Raw genomic sequence first — 9,544 nt, forward strand, 5'->3', positions numbered from 1 at the left:
GCAGTTTAGTGTAATGTGTTGTGATTTCATCATGAGTTCTGACAGTGAGTGCCAATCATCCACGAGGAAGAAAATCCTACCGCATAGAAATTAATCCACGTAATAAGCTTGCTACAAACACACTGAATGGTCTCCTGTTATCATCGCATGCTAAGATCAATGACAAGTCAGAGTTATATCCTAAGGATACGAACACGTTGGCGCCTAGCTTTAAAGCTAGCAGGTTCCGTTATCAGTGTTTATGAAAGACAAGCGAGCTTGGTGTGCACAAATTGGAGCTTGTTTGCAGGTCGCTTTAATCTCTCAGCTGACTCACAGCTGATTAGGTCATCTCCTTGGAATCTCTGTGTAGACTTGATATCGCAATGGATTCAAGTAGTGAGGACGAATTCGATTTGTTAGATAGTGCAGGATCAAAGTGGTTAATTTTACAAGAATCCTCTTCTCGAGAGTGTTCCGTTCACCCTATAAATAATGAAAGGGGTGCGTTTGGCGAATATCATCATCTTTTTAAAAATCTGCGGAACTTCCCAGAAAAATTCTTTAGCTACCTGAGAATGGAAATCGAAACTTTCGATTATCTTCTCAATTTAACTAAAGATTCCACGCATAAGGCTTGGAAAAATTGCCACGGGAATCCTATTTTGCAGGAAGAACGCCTTGTACTCACACTGAGGTAAATACTGTACAATTCTTACAAAATAGTACCTAGTGAAAGTTCTCAATAATTTGATTGATATTGGTTATTATTTATTTTACAAAATAGTGCCTAGTGAACATTCTCAATAATTTTATTGACATCAGTTATTGTTTTCTTTTTTTTTTTAATTTATCGTGGCATTAAGGTATATGCAGAAAGCGATTGAATTCTTGAAATGAGATCGAAGACTTCCATTATATCAATTAGGCCTATTGATGGACATGTTACACATGTTTGATGATGTTCGTTTGTCCGAATTCACTAGTATTTGTAATTTTAAAATTGATTAAATTTCAGCTCCAGTTACGAATCTATACGAAAAGTTTATGTCATATTTTTGTAGACTAAAACATCATTTCAATGAAAATTCACGGAATATCATCGGATATAAGAGCTCCTCCAGCCTACTACCAAAATCTGATTTAAATTACATATTTTGAATATGCAGCCTATTTATGTTTTCATGGGCTAACACTGGATTCATACTTATAGGTACCTTGCAACTGGGGCTTCTTTTAAGCACCTTGCTTTTGAATTTCGCATGGGGTCTTCTACAGTTGGCTTAATTGTAAAGGAAACTGTGGAGATTTTATGGAAAATTTTACAACCGCTGCATATGCCAGTTCCAACATCAGATACCTTCAGGAAGATTGCGGAAGAGTACTTCAATGTATGGAATTTCCCTAATTGCTTGGGAGCGATTGACGGGAAACACATTCGTATCAATTGCCCTGCACATTCGGGTACGATGTATTTCACTTCTATTTTATTTTTCTGCAAGCAGTGGTAGATGCAAATTATAGGTTTACTATAATTGATGTTGGTGGCTATGGAAAGCAGAGCGACGGAGGCACATTCCGCTCCTCAGATATGTATGAGTTACTAAAAAAATAAGCAACTTAATATTCCCTTGAATGAGTATCTGCCATCAACAAACACATTGGTACCATTTGTTTTCATTGGCGATGAAGCCTATCCCCTTCTGGAGAATTTGCTAAAGCCCTACAGTGGTGAAAATCTTGAAAAAGACAGTGAATGTTTCAATAAACGCCTATCAAGAGCAAGAAAAACAGTGGAGTGTGCCTTCGGCATTCTGTATTCTAAATGGCGAATATTTTCAAAAGCCATAGAAACTACCGAAAGAACAGCTGACAATATCGTCAAAGCTTGCTGTGTGTTACAGAATATGATCATAGACAAGGAAGGGGTGCAGCGCCACCTAAAGGACATTGTTTTCTTTCCAGCCGAAATGGCTATGCAAAGGCCACAACACTCTGGTCGGACTGCCGACAATGCAAAACTTATAAGAGATACTTTTAAAATATATATCTGCAACAATGAAATAGGGTACTTGTAAATCAGCATAAGTTAGGTGTACACTACTGAAAAAATTTATTGAAAAATTAAATTATACAGAATTGATGCAATGTTTAGCAATGACTAACAATATTACATTGCGGCTAACATAATGATTATGATGATAATAATAATAATAATAATAATAATAATAATATTAGTATCGGTTATGGTAATATTTACATTTATTACCTTTAAGCAGTATGGAGATGTGATTATAAACGATATTTATATAACTTATATTTGTAAAATTATTATAATTATTACTAGCATCATTATCAATATAATTTATATAGTTTATAGCTTCAATCCACACTAACAGTAATTTAATTTTAATTTATGAAGTGTAATGTAAATCTCATGTTTTTCATAATCTGATTATTACAGTAATTGTTAGTAATGATATGTATATCGTAATATAATATTAATTAATAATGACCTTGTCTGAATATTATTCACTATAACCATTATTTTTGTAATATAAAATTCGCTATATGTTCCTTAAAACTATGATAAATTGCATTAATTATTAATTATTGTTTGAATTGTTACATGTATGAAGTATAGAATTACCTATCTATTACTTTCTCATATATATATATATATATATATATATATATATATATATATATATATAATCTGATCTTAAGTGTTTAACGAGCCTCCTGAAGTTGATGCAGACATTTCTGTCGGGTAAGAAGAACAAAGTACAGTTGCCCTCTGCTTATGGCAGTACGCAAATTCCTGTACCAACTCTGACACTTTGTTCCTAAATAATAGTTTCATTTCAGGAGGAATCTTTTGAATATGTGGCATTAAACTTCCAAAAAATAGCATGTCTTCATTCTTAGAATCCTTTTTTTCCCGCTTTTCTTTTAAAAATTGTAATTTTTCTTTCTCAACATTCAATAGTGCCTCCCCAATTCTTTCATTTGGTCGTTTTCTTACTCTACTGTCCAATTTAACACGTGGTTCAACAACTGTTTCCCCTTCCACGCTGCTTAGTTCCTTCTCTCTACCAACCCCTTCTACTTCCACAATCCCTCTATCTTCCTCAACTTCCACACTTTCAGCATCCTCGACTTTACCATCTTCTCCTACTTCTATGGTTTCAATTTGTTGTTTAGCACTAAGATTTCCTGTGGAATTTCGATTTTTTATCTGGTCCTTTAAAAACAGGAGTTGCTTGTAATATGGCTAACATGGTGAAACATCCTGGTTTCCTGCGTCTCCTGACCGAATTGGTTTAATTTTAGTGGCCTCATTTCTAAAATAATCCCTCAGATACTTCCATTTCTTTTATACGTTATCTCCTGCGATAAAATTAATAAAGAGCATTTAAAAAGTGGTACCTAAAATAAAAATGAAAAATACTACTTATCTAATAACAGAAAAATGTTCAGCTACTTACTGCTTAAATTCATCTCTCCCGCAACTTCCTGCCATAATTTGCTTATTACGAACCGATTTTGGTGATCAGGATGAGCCTGATTCCATATAGTAGGTCTTTCGAACACAAGAGCAATAAGTTTTTCTACATCCATTGTTTAAAACTTCACAATTACTACTGACACAAGATTCCCGCCACGTGTGACAAGAGAGCAGGATTCCCGCCACTAGTGACGGTATGCACAAGGAGGAGCTTGACAGGCCGCTAGCAGATTGTGGGTAATGAGTAGCCGAGAACATATTCTCCGCTCCGTTTAACATATCACGTCGTACCATCTATGATATTCAAACAATCGCGCTGCAATTTTTTTATTGTTAGGTCAATGTACAAGGGAAGCATAGAAAAAAATTCGAAATCAAAATATTGTTCTTAAAAGTGAGAAAAAAATACTAACTTTGAAGTGATCTGTTCAAAGAAAAAAATGTTTCGATAAGCGACAAACTTTTTTGTTTTTCACGTTAGATGGGGGGTCAAAGCGAGAAAAATGTTGAGTAAGAATGGAAATTTGTTTTAAAAGTTATTGCTGCTCAAAATCTTTACTGGTTACCGAGTTACGGCCAATTAACGTCAAAATTAAAAACACGCGCGTAGTTTAAAATAAAATACAAATTTGTGTAAAATAAAAAGCACGAATTACACAAATAATTGATAAAAGTCGTCCCTACTAATTACACAAGTCATCATTGACACCTGGTCCACAGATCACCTCTCCAATGCCTCTCTGCTCCACGCCGAGACTTGCGCTGCAAGCTTGAAAGAATGACTGAAACCATTCTTGGAGCTTACAGTGTGCTGGAAAGCTAGCAGTAAAGCGACCATCCATGAGTCAACGTGTGCGGTGTCATATGATTCTAGCGATTCATTTCCCCCACTACCGCTACCAGCTACTCTACCAGCTAGTCTACCATCGTCAACGTGTCCGTACCCTAAGGCAGGACCAAGTGACGAACAACAGGAAGAAGAAGAGGTTGGTGGCTTCTTCAATGTGTGTTAGTGTTTACAAAATTTTGACTGTAAATATGTATAAATACGTAGACATGTATAAATACGTGGACACTGTGACATTTTTTTGTTTGTGTTAGCAAGTGTTATCAGAAGGATCAACTAGATTTCATTAGGTGAGTTAATAAATACTTTCCCTTTTTATATTGCTGCATACTTTGTAGACTGAGTTGAGCAAAGCTTTACCAAACTTACAGAAGTGTGTTGATGCTTAGGTCTACGTATTGATTTTTCTGTTTGTAAGAAATAATGATTATTATAAATATTAACATTCATAACCCCATTAATAATAATAATAATAATAATAATAATAATAATAATAATAATAACAACAATAATAATATTTAATTATATTATTTTTTCTTTCGAATTGTTTTTATTAAATTAATATAGCGGGCAATGAAATTATCGTTAAACGCAACACATTGAACAACATATATCTACGCAAATTCTTCAAGTTTTGATCGTAGCTTAATTTTAGTCTTTGTAGCTGAATTTCGGGACGTTTGTAGCCGACTCGCTCGTGTTCAGGTTGGCAACGCTGAATGGAAAGGAAGGAATCTGGCCTTAGTTGATGCGGACGATCAGTGGAGACTAGAGTAGTAAGTACTATACACTTGTGGGTGGTTTGTGTACGTACACGATGGCAGAAAGTTCATATAGTGATTCAAGTAGATCTTCCACCCCTATGTTGTTTAATCCTTCATGGGAGGAGGCATTTTTTTACAGAGTTTGAAAATGTAACAATATGTTTAATTTGCAGTAAGATACACCATGTGATAGATAAGAAAATACAACCTGCAGCGTCACTATGACAACTGTCATGCTAATGAATACGACAAATTAAAGAAGACGAAAGAATCGAAATGGTGGAGCAGTTAAAAATACCAATATATGACAAGCATTATTATTATTATTATTATTATTATTATTATTATTATTATTATTATTATTATTCAGATACTGATGTGCAGTTAGTCAGACAAGGTTTCCCTAGGCCCGCAGAATACTGCATCGGACATAGTGTCTTGGACGAGACAGTTTCGTCTCGGACCATCTGATACTGGACAAGACTGTTTCGGACTTTCTAGAACTGTCGACAGTTTCGAACAGAGTTTCGCCACGACGTAAGTAGTTTCTTTTCATACATTGCTATTCTCAATTGCGACTTGATAGCAACCGACGACAAAATCGTAGCAACGATCGATTATTTTATGCGTTTAAAAGAAGAAAATCACGTAAATAGAAGTTTGTTCGATTCATCTTCAAAACCCAAAAATTTATATACTTGGTTTCATAAGTACATAAATTTCTTTCAAAACTTCTTTCCGTACTTTATATATTACATTTATCCTAGTGATATTTTTTTTCAACGTATAATGAAAAGTGGGGGTCCTTGCATGCACATAACAAGTCTATCTGCGTCTGTATCCATTTTTAATCCAATTGGAAAATGCTCGTAAATACAATGTAACAATAACATTATATTATTGAACATAACCCACGCTGGACATACAGCAAATCACGTGAATGAGTGAGTGTACAGCAGAGTTCACGCATGCGAAGAATGAAATGTGCGATCTTGTCCGCTAGTGGACGAAACTTCAGGTGACATCACAGGTCGATACCGTCAGAGACGGTCCGTGGTTGACCGAGGAATTTCCATGCAGTATGCTGCCGGCCTTGCTCACATTAGCGTTCTTGAGGATTTTTAGTACTTTGTGTTATTCACAGGAAGACATTCATGAAGATGATGTCAGTGTTCGAGTTAGTTACAAAATTGCTCTGCGTCTTGGAAGAAAATTCCGACCATTCACGGATGGTGATTTATTGAAAGAATGTATAATAAACACTACCGAAGAACTCTGTCTTGAATAGCTACCTACCATTAGAATAATACATTGTCATAGAATTTAGTCCGGAGAAATTATTTCCTCACATTCCAGTGAAATATCAGGATTTGTGGCTTGTCTCCTCCTTTGATTCGACTTTAGAATTTCAGAGGTGATTTTTTTTTAAGTTATTTGACATTAAAAACGGAAATCCTGAGTATTTATTAACTATGTAAAATATGCTTACTTAAATACGCATGTGAACATTGGGTGCTTCATTACACTATTGAATTCCACTGGGTTAGGCCTACGTAATTTATGGTACGAACAAAAAGCCGCCACTGAAATATTACTTACCCGTCCGTTCCCATAAATGCACTAGAGGGCTAGAGGGTAAGAGACGCTAGCACGAGCGTGCACTCCGCTGACGACCGCTGACTTAATGCATTAACAGATGGAACAATAGTCTTGTTCCAGCAAGTAATTCAGTAATTCAGAACGAGTTATGAACCAATACCGAACTTCTTTCGACGCAGGCGCTAGTTGAGTACGTTCTCAGAACTACTTCGGGATTTTACGTTGTTGGAACGTTTCTTGAATAAAATTGTTCTTTCACGGCCTTCGGAGTTTCTTCTCATATTAAAATTATATTCATCTTTCGAAATTAATTCGTCATAAAATATATCACATTTCATTTCAAATCACTCAGATCGACTATTTTTCTATTTTAACCTGCCCAGTCTCGAAGAATTTTAACCTCAACCTCAGATTAAGTCATCTGAGCATGCGTCAGCAGTTCAGAATTCCCAGTTCCTACTCTTAATCGAGAACCAATTTCAAAGTGCGACTTCAGGAACAGTTCAGAATCAGTTCAAGTCTTGTTGGAACGCAAGAGATACTGCACATGACCAGTTAGTTCAGAATCAATTCTGAACTGTGCTGGAACAAATCTTATTTATAAAGTAATTACATAATACAAATATGATCGTTTGGTCCAGGCAGCATCCGATTTTGCACAAGGATAAATCCTTCACCATGTTTCTGAATTGAATTAGTATCTTAACAATAAAGTACCATAATTTTAGTCCAGGGAGCATACATCTGGAGCAAGAATAATTCCTTTAACATGTTTCTAAATCAGTCTTGGATATTGTCCTTAATAAATCACTTCAAACTAATTTCAATAGCGTGGATTGTGTAACCTATGAATGTAATTTTTTGTGTTGGTTCTATTGTGCATAATTGTTTACGTTGTAGGCAAACACAAATAAAAATTAACGTGGAACATAAATATTATTTTAAGGAAAACAAGAAAAATGTGGGTAAATGAAGAGCATAGAAAAGCCATTTCGTAGCACTTTGTTTTCTTAACCATTAGGATAACCTAGAGCAGTGGTTACCAAAGTGGGGGTCGCGACTTCCTGGCGGGTCGTGTAAAGAGCTGAGGGAGGGTTGCGAGATGATAAACAAAATGAAACAAAATACTCCTTATTAACATAAATTTATGTTGCATTTAAAAACATAACGCTGAACATAAAAATAAAAAAGTTTCGGTAGTTATAAAGTAAAAATAATAAAATGCGATAAATGTGCCCTTCTTTAAGACAGTAGCTTCTCAAATTAATCTGAACTCCATAAAAACTGTACGATGAAAGAATAATGGAACGGAGAAAAAAATTCTCTCTGGCATCGGGATTTGAACCCGAGTTTTCAGCTCTATGTGTCAACTCGACCGAAAATGGGCAAGGGCGCTCATCACGAAAATGGGCAAGGGCGCTCATCACTGCTTCCGTGCGGGGCAAGCGTGCATTACCTCGTGCTCGGCATTATACAACCCTCTCTCCCGTTCAGTAGCGACTCTTGGCAGAAGCTAGCTGCAATGTTGAATGGAAGTAGTAGGTTATGTCTCAACAGTCGTCAGGAATTTCATTCACAGTTTCAAGACTTGAACGTATGATGTCAGATTTTAAGATTTTCATAGCCTAGCATTGGGAAAAATCGTTCTTTTTCTGGAACTTTTCCAACAGTTCCGTTTCCAAGAAAGTACTAGTTCCAAAGATCAGTTCCGAAATAACAGCAAGCGCCTGACATAACGTAATAATCACCAACATTTAAATTGTTTCGGAACTAGTTCCGTTTTAAAAAATCTTATACCATAATGCAATTCGAACCACGACAGCTGTTACAGTCAGATGTAACAGTAATTTATACGAACTATAAAACATCGCAATGGTTTGATCATTCCTCCTGTTAAATAAGGGGTACTACTACTACGTGATATTAGTCTCTATTAAAGCTTCATAATTTATTTGTAATAATTAGGGAACGGAATTTGTAGCAGTAAAAGCTAGTATTGGCATCTACACAGCCATTTGTTTACAACCCTTTATACCAAGTCCTCCCCTCCATGACATACTCGCAGATCTCTGCACGTCAACAACAGGTGAACGGGAAAGTTGTCGCATAAGAACGTCAACATGCAGGTTTGCAGTTCAGAGTAGTGAAGTGCAGGTACAATGCCGAAAGTGAAACCAACTAACAATACAAAATTGAAAGACTAGCCTATATTTGTAAAAGCTCCAGATTGAGTATCAAAATTCAGGAAACAGTTCCCTAAATTGTCGCTTCCCCTATGTTCAGTTCTTAAGAGATGGGGATCATAGTTAGAAGCTTGCAATTATTATGCATATCACCTCAAATCTGTGAAGAAAGTGGTCCAGTCTTTCGATCCCGATGACGCGGCTGCGATTCAAATACGCCAGAAACTGCTAAATTATAGAACAATCGAAAAAGAAGTCACGGATATTAAGTCAATTTTTTATATTTACCGGATGCAATTATTCGATTAGAATAGTCAGGAGTAGAACTAGTTAAGCAAATAAATATTATGAGGACTATTGCAAATAAACTGAGTGTAGTAGAAGGTGAAGTAGGAAAACGTGTTGGTGAAAAAAATGAACAGAGTTTTGATTAAAAGTGATGGGTACAATATTCTTAGTCGAATTTCAGATGCACTAACAAAGACGTGTCCCAATGACATCATTCAACATGACGTATCTTGTTTCAAGTACTCTCCAATTGTCTCTGCAGATGTTAAAAAATGTCCCTCCTTGGAACAGAGCAAAGTTGTATTTTGAAAATTTGAAAATGATATTTACAATTTATTATAACAAGGCACAGCAGGAATAATTGTTTCATCAACAA

General features: G+C 35.7%; 1 long non-coding RNA gene across 1 annotated transcript; it reads left to right on the forward strand.

Moving 5' to 3' along the window:
• The first annotated feature begins 208 nt into the window (after nt 1–208).
• On the forward strand, nt 209–2,340 carry LOC138705628 (uncharacterized). Its single transcript, XR_011333698.1, has 3 exons — nt 209–676; nt 1,193–1,443; nt 1,884–2,340. It is a non-coding gene; the product is annotated as an uncharacterized lncRNA (long non-coding RNA).
• Nucleotides 2,341–9,544: the final 7,204 nt, after the last annotated feature.

This window comes from Periplaneta americana, chromosome 9 (genome assembly GCF_040183065.1).
Source record: "Periplaneta americana isolate PAMFEO1 chromosome 9, P.americana_PAMFEO1_priV1, whole genome shotgun sequence".
In the NCBI taxonomy this organism is placed as follows: Eukaryota; Metazoa; Arthropoda; class Insecta; order Blattodea; family Blattidae; genus Periplaneta; species Periplaneta americana.